This window comes from Natator depressus, chromosome 10, assembly GCF_965152275.1.
Source record: "Natator depressus isolate rNatDep1 chromosome 10, rNatDep2.hap1, whole genome shotgun sequence".
NCBI lineage: Eukaryota > Metazoa > Chordata > Testudines > Cheloniidae > Natator > Natator depressus.
The window spans coordinates 35,583,743-35,602,549 of record NC_134243.1 but is presented as its reverse complement, the minus strand read 5'-3'; the positions used below and the strand labels follow the sequence as shown (position 1 = coordinate 35,602,549).

At 47.2% G+C, this 18,807-nt stretch overlaps 1 protein-coding gene across 1 annotated transcript in view; it reads left to right on the top strand.

The window, feature by feature from the left end:
• Positions 1-5,967: 5,967 nt before the first annotated feature.
• ABCA3 (ATP binding cassette subfamily A member 3) overlaps positions 5,968-18,807 on the top strand; it is an 86,091-nt gene continuing 73,251 nt past the window's right edge. Inside the window, exon 1 of the mRNA XM_074965726.1 lies at positions 5,968-6,113. The gene's annotated coding sequence lies outside the window, so the exon portion shown is untranslated. The remainder of the gene's footprint in view (positions 6,114-18,807) is intronic.

The following is an 18,807-nucleotide window of genomic DNA, read 5'->3' as shown; positions in this document are numbered from 1 at the left end:
TGGATGGCTTTGCAAGAATGGGTTTCCCTAACTGCGGAGGGGTGATAGATGGCGCACATATTCCAATTCTGGCACCAGCCCACCTAGCCTCCGAGTACGTTAATCGGAAGGGGTATTTCTCTATGGTTCTCCAGGCGCTTGTGGATCACTGTGGGTGTTTCATTGACATTAATGCAGGCTGGCCTGGAAAGGTGCATGATGCACACATCTTTTGGAACACTGGCCTGTTCAGGAAGCTGCAAGCCGGGACTTTTTTCCCAGATCAGAAGATCACCCTAGGGGAAGTCGAAATGCCCATTGTGATCCTTGGAGATTCCACTTACCCTTTAATGCCATGGCTCATGAAACCCTACACAGGGAGCCTTGAGAGCAGCAAGGAGCGGTTCAACAACAGGCTGAGCTGGTGCAGAATGACTGTGGAGTGTACTTTTGGCTGTTTAAAGGGCTGCTGGCGCTCTCTGTATGGGAAGCTGGACCTGGCCGACGACAGCATCCCCGCGGTTATATCCGCGTGCTGTACCCTCCATAACATTTGTGAAGGGAAGGGTGAACAATTCACTCAGGCATGGAACTCGGAGGTTCAACGCCTGGAGGCTGAATTTGAACAGCCAGAGAGCAGGGCTATTAGAGGGGCCCAGTGCGGGGCTGCAAAGATTAGGGATACCTTGAGGGAGCAATTTGAGGCTGAAAGCCACCAGTAATGTCTGGTGCCCTGCACGGGAGTGAAGTGCAGTGGTTCCAATGTTAGTAGGAATCTGTGTTTGCTATGCTGACTTGCAGTGCCTGTTTCTTTCCTGGGCTAAGGTATCTTTTACTTAATGCAATAACAAAGACTGTTTTCAAAGCCAAAAAATCCATTTATTGAAAAGAAACACAACTGCTTGGGAAACAGAAAGGGCAAGGGGGTGGGGTGGGGAATGGTACAATCACAGATTTGCGTATGTCCTGTTATCATACTCAGCCTTCCTGTCTGGAGTGCTATGCAATGAGTACTTCACTTCAGGATGGCTACACTGCCTAGTGATGGGGGTTCAGTGAAGAGGGTAAAGGTCGTAGTTTTCAGGGCTGGGTGGTGAAGCTACAGGTGTTGGAGGCAGCTGGTGGTGGTAAGAACCTGGATGTTGGGGAAAGTGGGTTGGAGGTGACATGGGGGCACAAGGGAAAGAGTTTTGGGACAAGGCCTGCAGGGGGGGTCAGGCATGGTAGTGCTCTGCCTGCATGGCTATGAGCGCCTGGATCGTGTCCGCTTGGCGCTCCATTATGCTTATCAGCCGATCTGTGCTTTGCTGCCGGAGCACTGCGCTTTTGTGCTGGTGCTCCTCATTATGCTGGCGGATCCTCCTTTCACTGTCCCACCACTCTGCACTTTTCGATTTTCATTACTTGAATGTTGCATTATTTCATGCAACATGTCTTCCTTGCTTCTATGTGGCCTCTTTCTGATTCTTTGGAGTCTTTCGGCCGGTGATAACACGGACGGCTAAGATCTCAAGGTTGCATCAGTAAAGGCAAAATGCAACACTTAACAGAGGCAGCATTGTTCATAGAATCATAGAATCATAGAATATCAGAGTTGGAAGGGACCTCTGGAGGTCATCTAGTCCAACCCCCTGCCCAGAGCAGGAACAATCCCAACTAAATCATCCCAGCTAGGGCTTTGTCAAGCCTGACCTTAAAAATATCTAAGGAAGGAGATTCCACCACCTCCCTAGGTAATGCATTCCAGTGTTTCACCACGCTCCTAGTGAAAAAGTTTTTCCTAATATCCAACCTAAATCTCCCCCACTGCAACTTGAGAACATTACTCCTTGTCCTGTCATCTGCTATCACTGAGAATAGTCTAGATCCATCCTCTTTGGAACCCCCTTTCAGGTAGTTGAAAGCAGCTATCAAATCCCGCCTCATTCTTCTCTTCCGTAGACTAAACAATCCCAGATCCCTCAGCCTCTCCTCATAAGTCATGTGTTCCAGACCCCTAATCATTTTTGTTGCCCTTCGCTGGACTCTCTCCAATTTCTCCACACCCTTCTTGTAGTGTGGGGCCCAAAACTGGACACAGTACTCCAGATGAGGCCTCACCAATGTCGAATAGAGGGGAAAAATCACGTCCCTCGATCTGCTGGCAATGCCCCTACTTATACATCCCAAAATGCCATTGGCCTTCTTGGCAACAACGGCACACTGTTGACTCATATCCAGCTTCTCATCCACTGTAACCCCTAGGTCCTTCTCTGCAGAACTGCTGCCTAGCCATTCGGTCCCTAGTCTGTAGTGGTGCATTGGATTCTTCTGTCCTAAGTGCAGGACTCTGCACTTGTCCTTGTTGAACCTCATCAGATTTCTTTTGGCCCAATCCTCCAATTTGTCTAGGTCCCTCTGTATCCTATCCCTCCCCTCCAGCGTATCTACCTCTCCTCCCAGTTTAGTGTCATCTGCAAACTTGCTGAGGGTGCAATCCACACCATCCTCCAGATCATTTATGAAGATATTGAACAAAACAGGCCCGAGGACCGACCCTTGGGGTACTCCACTTGATACCGGCTGCCAACTAGACATGGAGCCGTTGATCACTACCCATTGAGCCCGACAATCTAGCCAACTTTCTATCCACCTTATAGTCCATTCATCCAGCCCATACTTCTTTAACTTGCTGGCAAGAATACTGTGGGAGACCATGTCAAAAACTTTGTTAAAGTCAAGGAACAACATGTCCACCGCTTTCCCCTCATCCACACAGCCAGTTATCTCGTCATAGAAGGCAATTAGATTAGTCAGGCATGACTTGCCCTTGGTGAATCCATGCTGACTGTTCCCGATCACTTTCCTCTCCTCTACATGCCTTGCCAGTGTGGCCAGGTAGTGAGCTAGTGCGCCCAGGGCTCCTTTATTGCGCTGTAACTTGCAACTTGCAAGTGTAGCCAAGCCCTTAGATGCGTCTCTCCACAGGCTGGCTGGTTGCCCTTCAGCCAGGCTCTCCCCTTTGATCAGCACTTCAGTCGCTTGCTGGTGGTGTCTGTAGATGGAGGTGGAAGAGAGAGAGGAAGCGCATGGCAAATGTCTCTCCCTTTTATCATGTTCTTTCTTCCCTCTTGGCTTTGCCCCCCCTCACCTTCAGGGTCAGGTGAGTATTACCTCATTGCAGTCCCAAACTGGCCAAGGGGTGACGCACTGGAGAGTCCAAGAGTTCCTTTGTTGCTGCCTAGGCCAGTGTCCTTTGTTCCTGTGAGGCTGGGCTGGATTTGTCCCATACATGTCCTGATGATACGTGAATTGCCCCTCTGTTCTTGAAGAATTTTGCCTGGGCTTGTTTTAAGCCATGAGGACACATTTTCAGCCTCATAACTATATGCTATTATATTACTATGACAACAATGCTCAGTGCATCATGAGCCCTCCCAAGACACCCAACATAACAAACTTTGCATTGGACACCACACAGTTGTATTATAAGGATGAACATGGGAGTGCAGGGTGTTCCCCCGAGGTACAGTGTCACACCCTCCCCTAAGGAGACAGTATCATAAAAGCCAATGGGAATTCATGGCTTAGATACTCCATGATGGGTACTTTAGAAATACACACAAAGACCCTCCAAAGACAAAGGCCTGGTATAGCTACAGCTTCTTTGAAGGAAAATCAATGCTAAAGGGGCGAGTAGCAGAGATAGGATTTTATAACAGGAGGCTGAGGGGTAGGGTGGGGAGAACCTTTGGGCCTGAACTACTCCAACGGCATTACACCACCATCCAGTGTAACACAGTGGTGAATCAGATCCTGGGTCCCCAGTAGTTTATCAAGTGTTTATTGTATCCTTTGACTCATGGCCAAATTGGTACCTAATTTACACTCTGGGCAACCCCATGGACTCAGTCTTGGCCCTTATTGCTGCATCTATATAGAACAATTACCAGAGTACAGTAAAAACACTCATCTTCTATCAAATAAACACAGCTTACTTGCTCTCCCTTGAGTTCTTGTGTCTCCCCACCTCTGTCTCTCCGTCCCCATCTCATTGTCTTTTAAAGTAGCCAGGTAATATTTTTTTCCTCCAATCTTTAAAGCCTTCTTCTCCATTGAGATTTCAGCCCTGCTTTTCATCTTGGTTTTCTCCTGCAGTTCCTTTCCTCTGCTGCACTCATCTCTTTCCCCCATGTTGGCCAGTGGAGATGGGATGCTAGCTAGAAATGGGATGGGCAGCATGGAGGAATGGGCAGCACTTACTGCACAGTTAAGTATGATTCATTCCACAAGGATCTGGAGTAGTAGTCTTGGAGAACCCTGGATTTTGGATGCACATATAGTAGAATCCTCATAATTTGGCCTTTCATCCACTTTAAGGAGATGTCACTTGACATCCAAATTGCTTTACTCCTCTTCACTCTCGTGGGCTCACTAAAGAGTAAGTGATACAGCTCCGCCACTGACCAGAGTCTCAGAGCTAATTATGGCTGTCCCTGCCCTGATATGCTAAATTTGGGGAGGGGAGGTATAGAGTGCCCCCCACACACTAGTGCACACGCACAGGAACATCCCTGATTTGACTGGCACTGCCCGGTGCACAAGCATAGGGCCAGTCGGTGCTGCTGGCAGAGCTGACTGTTCCAGAGGGTGGCATGTCTGCATGAGGCAGGGCAGAAGATAGATCCATCAGGACAATTGGACTCCTGCGGGTAAAAAGGGAGATTCCCCCTCACTAATCACCTTGGACAAGAAGGCAAAACTGATCAGAAAATGAAGTCAGGGCTCTTATGTCAGGCACCTGATTGCTGCACCAACTGGAGAGCCACTATGCAGCCTGCAGTGCTTGCTAAAGGTCTACAGAGAGCACAAAGTGTCTGCTTTATAGAGCCTTCCCTCTCTGTGCAAAGGGCTGTGCTGGCTGCATTCCGTGCAGTTCGCATTGACCAGGCAGAAGATTTTAGCTTCTGCAGTTCAACCCTCCCAAACTCCCAACTTTCCAAATGCTGTCCTGGGGGAAAGAAAATGTGTAAGGTTCTCTTTGAGCGGAGAGAGCCCCAGCTGCTCTGTCTGGGCTTTGGATGAAAAGAGGGGGAATGGATGTCCTTAAGTAAGGAGGACAACACCTCTTCCAGGAGAAAACTAAGCCAGGGCTAAAGGTCCCTCTCTCTAAGGGAAGGTAGGAAAGGGCAGGCAGAAAGTGTTATGCTCTTGGGAAAGAGGGATCTGAGTGAGGATGAGAAGAGGCACTGAAGCAACTGGCTGAAAGAGGGGGAGATACAAAGGTGCTGGTGTGGGGAGGGACTTAAGTGAGGATCTAAGAAATAAAACAGCACTGAGCCACCTACACTACAGAGAGAGAAGCTGAGCTATTCTAATGCTACCCCACAACAATGGGACAGTTAGGGGACGGAGGCTGAAAGGTTTGTAGGCTGCAGAGGGGAGAAACATATTTATCTTAGTTCTCCCCATGAACAACGCTTAAACCAGGTAGATAAAATGCTGCTCGAGGTCAGGAAGGCTGTTTGCCAGCTGGTCTGAGCCCCCATCAGGAGCAGAGCTTGAGCCAAGCGCAGCCCAGTGAGAACAGAGAGCCAAAGGGGCACATGGAGGGAAGTAAAGGAAGCAGAGCCCCCCACCCCGAACACTGGGGGAGGCAACTAGGGAGAGGCATATGCGAGTTCCCCCAGACACAGGAGGGGGCCCAGGAGAGGCCGCAGCAGTGTGGCTAACTCCGGTGATCTCACGGAGAACCTCCTGACAGGGTGCTCAGCAAAGCCCTGGCGCCTAGAGTCGCGGGATCTGGGGAGACTCTCCGCTGTTTTTGTTTTTAAATAGGAAATTTCCAACCCTGGCGGCTGGGCAGGAACCGAACCCTGGGCAGCGCGGGGGAGCAGATAGGGCCAGCCCGGCACGGGGGCTGAGCTGTGATGCCTGGCGGGGGGGCTGGCCACTGCCCCCCCCCCCCGACGGATAGGCCCGGCCGCAGCAACCCCCCGAGTCACGTGACGAGATCCGGTCACGTGAGGCGGCGCCGGGATCAGCTGGCCGCCGAGCTGCCTTCCCCGCAGGGCCTGGGTAGAGCCGGGAGTGGGGATGGCAGCTGGAGCGGCCCGCGCGGGGCAGAACTGACACCCGGCCCGGAGCGCTGCCTGGTAAGCGCCCCTCCTTCTCTCCTGGGGGCCCCCTCAGCCCCCCTTCCAGCCTTCCCCGGGGAGTCCCCAGCCCCCTTCTATTCCCCCCAGCTTCCCCCGGGGGATCCCATCCCCGGGACCCCCCTTCCATTCCCCCAGTCTCTTGCAGTGGGACCCCTGGCCTCCATCTCCTCCCCTCCCACCCCCAGTTTACCCCTGGAAGACCCTGCTCCTCAGGCCCCAAGATCCCTTGCCTCACCCCCTTCTTCCTTCCCCCAACCTCACACCCCTTCCCCCCGTCCTTGACCTTTTCCCTAGCAGCCTCAACCCCCCACTCTTCCTCCTAGACCCTGAGTCTCACCCTCTTACCGTCCCCACAAGCTACTCCCAACTCAGGTCTAATTGCCCTCCCATGTCTGCCCCTCATGCCACCCCTGCACCTTAGGAGAGCAGCTCTGAGCTGGCAGCAAGGCTGGGGGGATATTCAGGATTCCCCCACTCTGATCTCTTCACTCCCCCCCATGTCTTCCTCCTCTGTTCCTGTCCCCCCTACTCCTCCCTCAGCAGCAGGCCCATTGCCCTATGGGGAATCCAAAGCATGGCAGGGCTTTTCCAACTCTAGTCCTTTGCTGTGGTTGGCACCACATGATAGAGAGGATGGGGCCACTGTTGTAGATCAGCTTTGTAGTGTGGAATCCAGTCAGGACCCTGAGGGAGGGCAGATGGGCAGGACTCACACTTGCAGGTGTGTCTGCTTTCTGGGCAGGTGTGCGGCCCATTCTGTGGCTGCAGCCACCTGGAGCAGAGGCCACCTCAGCTACTGCGGTTTGCAGAGCTGTAAGAAGCCCCTGTGTGGCTGAGACCTTAGCCCTTGGCAGCTGGATGGGTGCTTTGGAGAGAAACCTGTGACCATTGTAAGGTTTGAATCTTCGTTCTGAATGTTTTATGTGAAAGTAGTACCTGGAGAGGGATCAGAAGAGGGGAAATAACTGGCCCCAGGGGGCACTCATTGAAGGGAGTCTCCTGGAGTTAATATTTTTAATTTTGAGGTGGGTTTAATGCAGGTGGAAGATACTAGCTGGCTAGTCCTGGAGGCTGAGTCCTCTCTCTTCATAGCAGACACAGTAGTGGCAGTGCAAGCTCCTGGGTGTCATCCTGCCACGTTGCTTAAGGGATAATTAAGGCTCAGGGTTTAACTAAAACAACAATATGTATTCTGGATTTTTTTTTCTTCAACAGCAAACATATTTTAACAAAACAAGCATATGAATTTTTGAATTTAAACATTCAAGTTTTTTTTAAAATCAGGTTTGTTTTTGTTAAAATTCTTTAACTAAAATAGTTAAATGAAATATTAAAAAAAAAAAACAACCAAAAATTAAATCGACTGTGTCAGCCAGGTCAACATGAGAAACTTAAAATATTGGCTTCTGCAGCTAACTCGTCTTCATTTTCCTGTTTGTTCATAATCTGGAAAAGAAAAACAAGCTTTCCTGCTTTGTCAGGTCCTAAATGATTTCTCGATTTGGAGTGAATTAGTCCAAAGGAAGAAAATATTCTTTCTACACTGGCTGAAGAAGCTATTGCTGTTAAAAGTGAGAATATAACTTCAACAGTCTCTGAATCCAAGTGCTTAAGTGACTTCCACCAGTTCACTGGTGTGACTTTCTTTAAAACATCATCAGCAAACATATATTTTTTGAATGGTTCTTATTCCCAAACTGGGTCTCTTTTACGGCCATTATAGGTTTTCTCTTCTAGTGAGAGAATGGTATGGTAGATCTCAAATAAATGAGGGCTACACTCAGAAAGACCTCAAGACTTCTGGAATATGCTGATCAAACAGTTTCACTTTTGTTTCTATTGCCTGTCCTTCCCTTCTCACATTTATCTCCAGACTTCTTCTCCTTGTCCAAATCTATTCCGCTCTCAACAATCTTCTATTCATTGAAGTTTTTGAAACTTTGCACTTTTAGAGAAAGGTAAGGGATTGATTCTGTATATACAAATTTGCAGAGGGACAATAGGGTTGACATCTGTTATTTCTCACCTTTAGATATTATTTTTTTAATACCATTTTTGCTGTTAACTAGTATGTTATCTCTGGAGACACAAATCCACAGTTTGAGAACTGCAAAACTAAGCATCTCTGATGGTATCTTCTAGACTGAGCACTGAGTCCCATTGGGTAGACAGAAAGATTAACCTAAATAATCTATACAGAAGCCCCTGGAACCCCATATGATTGGGTCCCTAATCCATGAACTGTTGGAACTCCTTTACAAAACTTTTCTTAAACATTACATGAATATATTGTCTCATACTATAGAATTAGAATTTATAATATCTCATCATGGAATAGAGATCGTAATGTATCTTAATTAAAACTATCTTTAGATCGGATTTTTTCCTCAAAAAGCATTTTATCAAAAAATCTGATTTAAATAAAAATCTGTTTTTGTTTTGTTAATTTTTATTTTTAAATCATTGATTTTTATCCACCCTGTTAAGGCTTGTTCGGTAGAGATCGCCTCTAGGAGCTAAAGGGTAATCCTATCTTTGTTCTCTGGAGGTCTCTTGTATGTTGGTACCTGGACTCTCAGACTCGCCTTCAGAGCAGCCATCGGTTGTGTGTAACTTGACTATGGATCACCCCCTGTTGAATTTGAAAACCTCTGAAAACCTATATCTACCCTCTTACTGCAGGAAGCTAACCTCATGGTTGTTCACCATCTATCTGCCTATGTTAGGTAGTGCACAGGGGGCAGAGAGAATAATCTGAGTGTGTGACTGTGCGAGTGAGGGTGTCTCTAAGTCAAAATGGCATGTATTCTTTGTCCCTTTCTTGCCTCTTTGCCAGTCTTCATAATTATTGTCCTTCTACAAACACAAGTGTTAATGTTAGGAGTGGGTACAAGGTTTCGTGACTGACAGTATAGCTGCCTAGTAGTAAATCCTAACTGGGAGCCTTCCCACTTCTATGAATTTTTGACTTTGGGCCCTGGCTGTAGTTCTTACTTGTGAACAGGAAGTGATGAGGCCTGGAATTACCCAAGGTTGCTGCTGCTTTTTCATTCTTATGCTGCAGTGAGCAAAGTATAGTAGATGGGGCAGCAGAAGACTGAGATGGAGTTGGGGTTTCCTGGTGTTTTATACGAGGGGAGAGTGTCTTTCTGGTACCACATTCCAGTCTCTGTGGTCCCACCTTGGAGAATGACCGGACCCCATTAGCAATCACCTGGCCTCTATTTCCAGTGTATATCTTTGTTTCCCAGCATGGGAAGCTTGCGGCTGCTGAACACTGGGGCTGTAAAAGCTGGGAGAAGCTTTGTTTTGTTGTAGCCCTACAGCGTGGGTGGCTTAAGTGTGACAGTGAAATTCCTGTCCGGTGCATGTGTGTGTAAAGGAGGTTGTGATGATGACACTGTTGATTTTCAAAGGAGAGTCAGTGTGCAGCTTTTCCAGTACTACTTAGTGGTTATAGGATTGTATTGCTGTGGTGACTAATATATGTAGAGAAATTTGGGGGGTTACATTTCTTTGCTTGTTCACAGTTAGAAAAGGTCCCTCATAATAATTATGGATGGGTAGCAAGGAGGGAAATATAGGGTAAACATGTCTTGACCTGCTTGACAAGCTGTCTTGACCTGAACTAAGTCAGTACAAAGAAATGCTAGCCCTGGAAGCTGCACTTCCGGGAGTGATGGGAGTTGGCTGAAATAGCATTCTCGGGTACCTGCTTCTCATGATGCTGTCATAAGAGCGGCCAGTTTGGGCCAGACCAGTGGTCCATCTAGCCCAGTATCCTGTCTGCCCGATGCTACAAAGGGAATGAACAAAACAGGGTACTTGTCAAGTGATCCATCCCCTGTTGTCCACTCCCAGCTTCTGACGGTCAGAGGCGAGGAACACCCAGAGCACAGTTTTGCATTCCTGACCATCTTGGCTTATAGCCATTGATGGACCTATCCTCCATGAACTTATCTAGTTCTTTTTTTTTTTTTTAACGCAGTCCTACTTTTGGCCTGGCAATGAGTTGCACAGGCTGACTGTGCGTTGTGTGAAAAAATACTTCCTTTTGATTGTTTTATACCTACTGCCTCTTAATTTCATGGGGTGACCCCTGGTTCTTGTGTTGTATGAAGGGGTAAATAACACTTTCTCCACACCATTCATGATTTCATAGATCTCTATCATATCTGCCCTTAGTCGTCTCTTTAAAAAGACTGGGACTTTTTAACTTGGAAATCTCTCCTCATATGGAAATTGTTCCATACTCCTAATCATTTTTGTTGCCCTTCTCTGCAACTTTTTAATTTACAGGTCCCAGTACCAATCCTCGGGGGACTCTCTGCTATTTGCCTCTCTCCATTATGAAAACAGACCATTTATTCCTCCCCTTTGTTTCCTGTCTTTTAACCAGTTACTGATCCGTGAGAGGACCTTCCTTTTTATCCCAAGACTGCTTACTTTGCTTAAGAGCTTTTGGTAAGGGACCTGGTCAAAGGTTTTCTGAAAATCCAAGTACACTGTATCCTCTAGATCACCCTTGTCAACATGTTTGTTGAACCCCTCAGAGACTTCTAATAGACTGGTGAGGCATGATTTCCCTTTACAAAAGCCATGCTGACTCTTCCCCAACAAATCGTGTTCTTCTGTGTGTCTGATAATTCTGTTCTTCACTGTCGTTTCAACCAATTTGCCTGGTACTCAAGTCAGGCTTATCGGCCTGTAATTTCCAGGATTGCCTGTGGAGCCTTCTTTTAAAAATTGGTGTCACATTAGCTATCCTCCAGTCATCTGGTACAGAAATTAATTTAAGCAATAGGTTTTACATACCACAGTTAGTAGTTTGCAGTTTCACTATTGAGTTCCTTCAGAACTCTTGGGTGAATATCATCATCTGGTCCTGCTGATGTACGTTAAACAGTAGGGCTGTCAAGCGACTAAAAAAAATTAATTGCAATTAACTGTGGTTTTAATTGCACGGTTAAACAATAATAGAATACCATTTATTCAAATATTTTTTTGGTGTTTTCTATATTTTCAAATATAGGCTGGGGGTGTGGGGCTCAGGGCTGGGGCTTCATGCAGTTAAAGTGTTAAATTAATGCATTAATTTTGTTTTCAGTTAATCGCAGGCATTACCTGCAATTAATTGACAGCCCTATTAAACAGTAATATCAGTTTGTTCCAAAACCTCCTCTACTGACACCTCAATCCGGGACAATTCCTCAGATTTGTCACGGAGAAAGAATGGCTCAGGTGTGGGAATCTCCCTCGCATCCTCTGCAGTGAAGATGGATGCGAAGAATTTATTTAACTTCTCCTCAATGGCCTTGTCTTTCTTGAATTCTCCATTAGCATGTCGGTCATCCAGTGGCCCCACTGATTGTTTGGCAGGCTTCCTGCTTCTGATGTACTTACAATTTTTTGCTCTTTGTTTTGTGTCTTTTGCTAGTTGTTTTGGTTTCCTTTTTGGCCTGCCTAATTATACTTAAACTCTGGCAAGCCAGGTGTAAATGCTCCTTTGTATTTTTCTCAGTAGGATTTGACTTCCAATTTTTAAAGGATGCCCTTTTGCCTCTAACAGTCTCTCTTCGTCTGTATAGCCATGGTGCTGGTTTTTTGGTCCTCTTTCTATTATTTTTAATTCAGGGTATACATTTAATTTGAGCCTCTATTATGGTGTTTTTTAAAAAGTTTTCATGCAGCTTGCCAGCATTTCACTCTTGTGACTGTTCCTTTCATTTTCTGTTTAACTAGTTTTCTCCTTTTTGTGTAGTTCCCCTTTCTAAAGGTAAATGCTCCTGCAGTGCACTTTTTTGGGTGGTTTCCTCCCCCACACCAAGGATGTTAAGTTTAATTACATAGTGGTTGCTATTACCAAGTAGTTTAGCTATATTTGCCTCTTGGACCAAATCCTGTGCGCCCCTTATGACTAAATCAAGAATTGCTTCTTCCCTTGTGGGTTCTAGGACTAGCTGCTCCAAGAAGCAGTCATTACGACGGGCCGTGCAGCAGATCAGTGAGACAGCATGGTCTGGGTGAATGGCCGTGTAATTGGGAATGGGGGGGACTCCTGTGTCTGAATTTCAGGCAGGGCTGTCACTTGGCTTCTCTACCTGTTTTCCCTGTCTATAAAATGGGGATTATACTTGCCGGTCAGGAAGCTTATGGTAACTAGTTGATCGCTCTTACGACACAGAGTGCTGTGTAAGTGACAAAGCCCAGATTCTACATCGTGTTACTCACCTGCATCCACGCTAACTCCAGGCTTAGAACAGAGGGCACAGCTGGAGCCATGCAAAATGTCTGTGAACTCAGATGGCCCATCCCGTTGGGCACAAATTCCCTCACCACTGCAAGATGAAAAGGCTCAATTCCTTGCTTAAAAGAGCAAACATTAGAGCCTCCCCCGAAGAGTGTCCTGATGAAATGACCAATATTTTAAGAGCAAGAGAACAGGCATTTTAGCAGGGAAGTGCCACTAAAGGGGAAATGAAGTGGGCTTTTTGTCTTACTAGCAGAGAGAAGAGAGTGAATCAGAGCCAGAGTGTTTGATTAGGGCAGGGTTAATTTGGCTTGGGCCCATTATTGCTGCCATTCAGGAGGTTTGAGACCACCTTGGATTGGGGCCATCTCCGGTTGTGGGGACTGCAAGTCCTCTCTGAAATGTCAAGTGGCTGACGGGATCTACGCTCAGTCTTATCCCTTTGCTTTGATTTTGGTTTGTAATGTCTGATTAAAGTGTCCTCAGATGTGCTGCTCGCCCCCATGGTCCAGGCTTGGGCTGCACTTGCTAACCCTTTGGCATGACTCAGTTTGCCACCCTCTACTCACTTCACCATGCTGCTGCAGGTTCCGGCACGGTGAGCGCTTGCACTACTGCAGTGCACAGAGCACAGCGAGCTTGTAACTTCACTTTGGGATTTCCTTCTGCCGCAAGGGCTGTCTCTGCCTCTGAGTGCAATAAACGCATTAGTTTCATACAAGAAGGAAATGTTTTCAAGCGAGTAAAAGATGCTGGCGCTAGAATATCTGCCATTGGTTTGGGAGCCAGTCCGTGCTGCCAGTGCTGGCACAGCATAATTTCCCAGCAATACCAGAGCTGGGCGGAAGTGTAAGGGCAGGGGTGACACGAGCTAGCAGCTGGTGAAAGATGTGTCTGCAAAGGGGGTTGCAGACACTTCTGAAGGTGACCTGACAGTGGTGCAGTGAACGTGGAAGTCCTGCCCTTTCCTCCGGTCTGTGTAGGATCCCCCTGCACAGGAACCCATATGCTCTCACTGTACAAAGGAGGGCAGGACGGGGGGGCGGGGAGAAGCATGTCCACTGTATGTCACGGAGGTCCCAGTCTGCTGCACAGTGAGTAAGGATGAAAGAGCCACCATTGTGTGGACCCTGTACTCCTTCTTTCGCCTTGTGCTATAGGCCCTGGAGTCTCCTCCAACCATTAAGCTGATGTAGTGTCCACAGAGAGTGTTTACTCGGTGCCTGGAGAAGGATTCCTGTCTCCTAGTGAAGTCCTCCAGGCTCTGGCAGAGGTCCTTGAGCTACAGAGTGGATTTGTCCTTCACTGACTGTTCCAAAGATAGGCATGTGATGGGAGGACTAGGATGTAGTGTATGTAACTTAGCTTGTTTGGGGAGAATTCCTTCCTGTCTGCACTGGGGTTGGTTGACAGTGTTCTTACACAACACGCGTGATAGGCAGTGTTGTCTAGTGGTTAGAAGGAAGGAACTGGGAATGGGAGGCCCAGGTTCCAGTCCCAGCTTTGCTGCAGACTTGTGTGACTTTGCACTAGTCTCTTGCGGTAGGCCTGTCTTTTCAAAAGTGGCTGCTGGTTTTGGATGCCCATCTGAAGATGCCTAGGACCTGATTTTCAGAGGTGCTGAGCCCATAAACTCTTCGATTTCCGTTGGAATGAAGGGATATTTCTAAATATCAAGGATCAGCATGTCTCCAGTTGGGCTCCTAAAATCAGTGGCCTTTTTTTTTTTTTTTTGGCCGTAGCTCTTCTGTGCCTTAGTTTCTCCAAGTTTATGCTAGGATAGTGTCACTGAACTGAGTTCGTACGGTAGTGTCACTTGGTGGTGTTGGAATAATAAGATACCCCGAGGTGACATCAAGGGACTCCCTCAGCTCAGGATCACTAAATATTATTGCTCTTGCATAATCATACTGAAGAGTTACTGGCTATCAATTGTGATGTCTTCAAAGCACTCCTCAGATTGATGGGTTGGATACAGTCAGTCCTATCTGAGAGAGATTGAATATACTGAGATCTGGAACATGCTAATCGCTTTGTAGTTAAGGCAGGGACTGAAAAGAGAATGGTCTCCAGCTGATACCAGGGTAAGGCAGACAATGGCCCCGCTGGGAGATGGGGCTTAGCACGTGGATAACTGTTAGCCTGGTCAAAGTGCGCCCCAAGAGAAGGGGTCACTCCTGCAGGAATCAGAAGGTCTCTTGAAATGTTGAGATGAAACTGAAAAAGAACTAAACCTGCATCTCTGGAGTCCAGGGGGCTTCATTACATGACATGGGAAGGTTTTTTGTCCTAGCAAAGGGACTGATCATGTGTGGCACCTTGCAGACATTTCTGTGCCTCTACTACTCAACTTCCTCTCCCTCCCCACCCTCAGCTTCTGTGCCTGTCTCCTCTCCAGCCCCTCATTTGCCATCAGGCACCCCTAGCAAGTCCCCACAGAAGCGACCAAGTTTTGTTTTGCTCATGCTGGTGTAACTCCTGGGTCACTTCACTGAAATTAATGGGGGAACATGACTGTGAAACAGGAGAATCTGGCCCGGAGAGTCTACACACAGATTGCTGGACCTGGACGCATCCCCGGTGAGCCAATGCTCAGCTCATCAGTAGCTCTTCCTCACCCACCTGCTCCTTCACAGCACACTGTTCCTTTGGGCAACTTATTAAACAACTAGTTCCAGGTTCTGAGTCCCACTGTCAATTTTAGTGGCTTTGCAGTCCTGTTTTCCCATTTTTCTTAATAGTCTCTCTTCCCTTTTGCTGTGTGTGACTCTCACAAATGGGGTAATTGGCCCTACAGTGGAAAGTGTGAGAGTGACTTAATCCTGTATGATGGTCATCCCTAGTGGCTCCGGTGTAGACTGAGGTTCTGTTATCCTAGGTGCTGTACACAGCTGCACACCCGGCCCTGGAGTGCTTACGGTCTAAAGAGACAAGACTGCCAAAAGGTCTGATTATTGTCTCTGGGTCACAGCTGGAGAACTGAGACATGGATATTAAGGGAATTGAGATCAAGTCTCCAGAGTCCCATTCTGGTGCCTTAACCGCAAACCCATCAAATGTACAAAACAGAAAATATTGGTAATTGCCCCAGGATGGAATCCCAGATGTTACTTGTAACAACCAGGAACGTTGTTCGGAGGCATGTTTATAAATGACAGCGTCACTTTAAAATAGAGACTACAGTACAGGGGCCCCTTCTTGCTTTCTCCCCATTTCTTGTCCACCCAAGCTATCTTCCTGATGGATTGTTCTTAACTTGCATTTTAGTCATTCATCTTCTCAGCACCTACAGGAATTTCTATGTAAACCAAACTCCTTTTTCTTATGACTTGCCCTGTTGCCTCATTTCATCTGTGGGAGAGGTGAGGAGTTAGTGCTTGTTAAGATCTGACATGCAATCCTACAGTTTATTGGTACTGTATTAAGCAGTGCATTGTACATAGTACTGTTCTGAATCCTGTAAAGCCAGAGCCTTCTAAACTGAGAAACGACCACATCTGCTGTGTGTATTTGTTTAAACCTTTGAGAACTGATGATGTCTTTGTGCATAAAAATAAATCCACATGGGGTGTCTATACAATCTGAGGTTCGGAGAAGGTTGTAGAACTGTTAAAAACCTGCTTTGGTATATTAACATGTTGTTGATGTACCGCGTGTTGGGTACAAAGATCTGCTGGCCTCTGTGTTTTTTGCATCTTGCAGCCTCTATTGAAACTTTTATTCTTCTAAAAAAACAGGAGTACTTGTGGCACCTTAGAGATTAACAAATTTATTTGAGCATAAGCTTTCGTGGGCTAAAACCCATTTCATCGGATGCATGCAGTGGAAAATACAGTAGGAAGATACACACACAACACGAAACAATGGGTGTTATCATACACACTATAACGAGAGTGATCGGTTAAGGTGAGCTATTAACAGCAGGAGAGTTCCTGGTAGTTCGGGAGTGTGTGTTTTCTCTCCTGCTGGTAATAGCTCACCTTAACTGATCACTCTCGTTATAGTGTGTATGATAGCATCCATTGTTTCATGTTCTGTCTGTGTGTCTGTGTGTGTGTGTACACACACACACACACACACACTCTTCCTACTGTATTTTCCACTACATGCATCCGATGAAGTGGGTTTTAGCCCACGAAAGCTTATGCTCAAATAAATGTGTTAGTCTCTAAGGTGCCATAAGTACTCCTGTTCTTTTTGCGGATACAGACTAACACGGCTGCTACTCTGAAACCTTTTATTCTTCTAATAATTTAATTGCCTTAAACCCTCCTGTACAGAGATAGGGATGCAAACAAAGAATTCTATGCTGGTTCTGTTTTAGGACTTTGTTAGTACAGAGCAATCAGAATAGTAACGTGCTTTCAAAACAATTGAAGGTGAAAATGTTGGCAAGTGACTAGTGGTTTTGGGTTGTCTAGTCATGATTCAGCGTGTTGGCGAGTGGGGGCTTCAAGCTTTCGATGTCCAACGTGAGCCACCTTAAAGGGGCCTGACGTTCAGGAGGCCAGACCTCTCTGAAAGCCTAGCCTCTTCCAGGTGGCTCAGTGTGGGCCCATGAGATCACTAGTCACTTTTGAAAGTCTTGGCCAAGGGGCCTGCCGCCTTTGGTATGATTCTTGGAATGTCTCAGTACGGGAATGAATAGAGGAGACATCCCCTCCCCATTGTGTTGGGTGGGAGGAGGGGAGAAAGAGGGGGTTCTGGGGGGCTAATAATGTTTTGATTCAAGTGTGTCCTTCCGCCCTGCCCCTCCTCTCCTCTGTACAGGGTAAGGCTAGCATGTGGTGTCTTACTGCAGCCCCACCCTGCCAATACGGGAACAAGGCGGGGTCTGGCATGCAGCTGTCTGATGTAGTCCTGCAGGTTGGGCTAGTTCCTACATTACACGGTTCTAATGCTTATCCAAGTGGGGGAAGGAGAAGTGCTGATAAGGGAAACTGCCTTTTCCAGTCCTGGTTTCTATGGAAACAGGACATCAGAAGAACAGAAATGCAGTAAGTGGTTTAAAATAATTGCCAGTTCTCAGAGCACATGGCCTGTTCTCAGCTCGCTCATCCACCTCTGTTGAGATGGCAACTGGAAGTGGCCAGCCCCCAAAACAAGATGCTGCAGAAGAAGAGCACTAGTATATCCAGGCAGCCTGTGTTTTAACCATGCGTCCTCTAAATCAGGGGTTCTTAACCTTTTTCTTTGAGCACCCCCCCTACCCCAGCATGCTATAAACACTCCACTGCCCAGCTGTGCCACAATTGTTTTTCTGCATGTAAAAGCCAGGATCAGTGTTAGAAGGTAGCAAGGAGGTCAATTGCCCGAGGTCCCATGCCACAGGGGACAGCACAATGCAAAGTTGCTCAGGCTACAGCTTCAGATCCTTGTGGTGGGGCTCAGGGCCCCAGGCTGCAGTCTCATGCAGGGGGCTTTGGCTTTCTGCCCTGGGCCCTAGCGAGTCTGATGCCAGCCATGCTTGGCGGACCTCCTGAAACCTGCAGGGCCCCGGACCCCTGGTTGAGAACCACTGATCTAGATCTCCTCTGAACTGGATTAGACAATATGGCCGCTAATAACCTGGGGTCAATCCAGGCTACCTTTCCCAATATTGCTTGCGCTAGTGAAACGGTGGGAAATGCGAAGAAAATGGACAGTGCAGATGCAGCTTCTGTGATAGACCTTCTGTCTTGGTGTTTGAGTGTTGACATTACTGGTTCCTCAAGAAATATCTACACACTTTTGGGTACCAGAGGCTCAGCTCTGGTAGTTCGGGTGTTGGAGAATGTGTCTCAATTTCATCTCTATTCCCCTGAACTTGGTGGAGTTACGTTGAGGATGGATTTGGCCCCATGGACTTAGATTTTCTCACCCGAAAGACTGGGATATCTACACTGTGCATTGAGAGCCATCTCTGTGAGAGAATGTTATTGCCCAGCTGTCCTTGCTGAAGCAGTAATGTTTTCTCTTCCTCTGGCTTTTTTGTTTAGGAAATCAGTCTCATCTTCCAGAGCTTAGTGCTGAGGTCAGGGCGAACGGTGTTCCTGGCCAGTAACTTGACCCATAGTGCACTGAAGCTGCAAAGCAAGTGTGTTCACATACAAATTCTATGGTGTCCTACTGCAGCGTTACTCTTGTGCCTGAATGTTGCTAGGTCACTTATGGTCGCTTTGCAAGGAAGATGCTCCTGGCTCTGCTGTTGGGGAAGAAGACGCTGATTGAGAGTCTCCCAGGAGCTGATGTTCAGCTGATCAAACTTTCTTTAGTTAATTAAAGCAACAGGTGTCACGGTTTCAATAGAACTCCAACACATACTGATGTATGCAGGGCTGGAAAGCCAGATCCAGTGCATTGGGCTGTTTTAGACGGCTTCTGGAAGGAGTTTCCCTTTGCCGCCATATGTCCATGTTGACAGGTTGCTCTCTCTGGGCTACAGACCCTGAAAAATCTTGT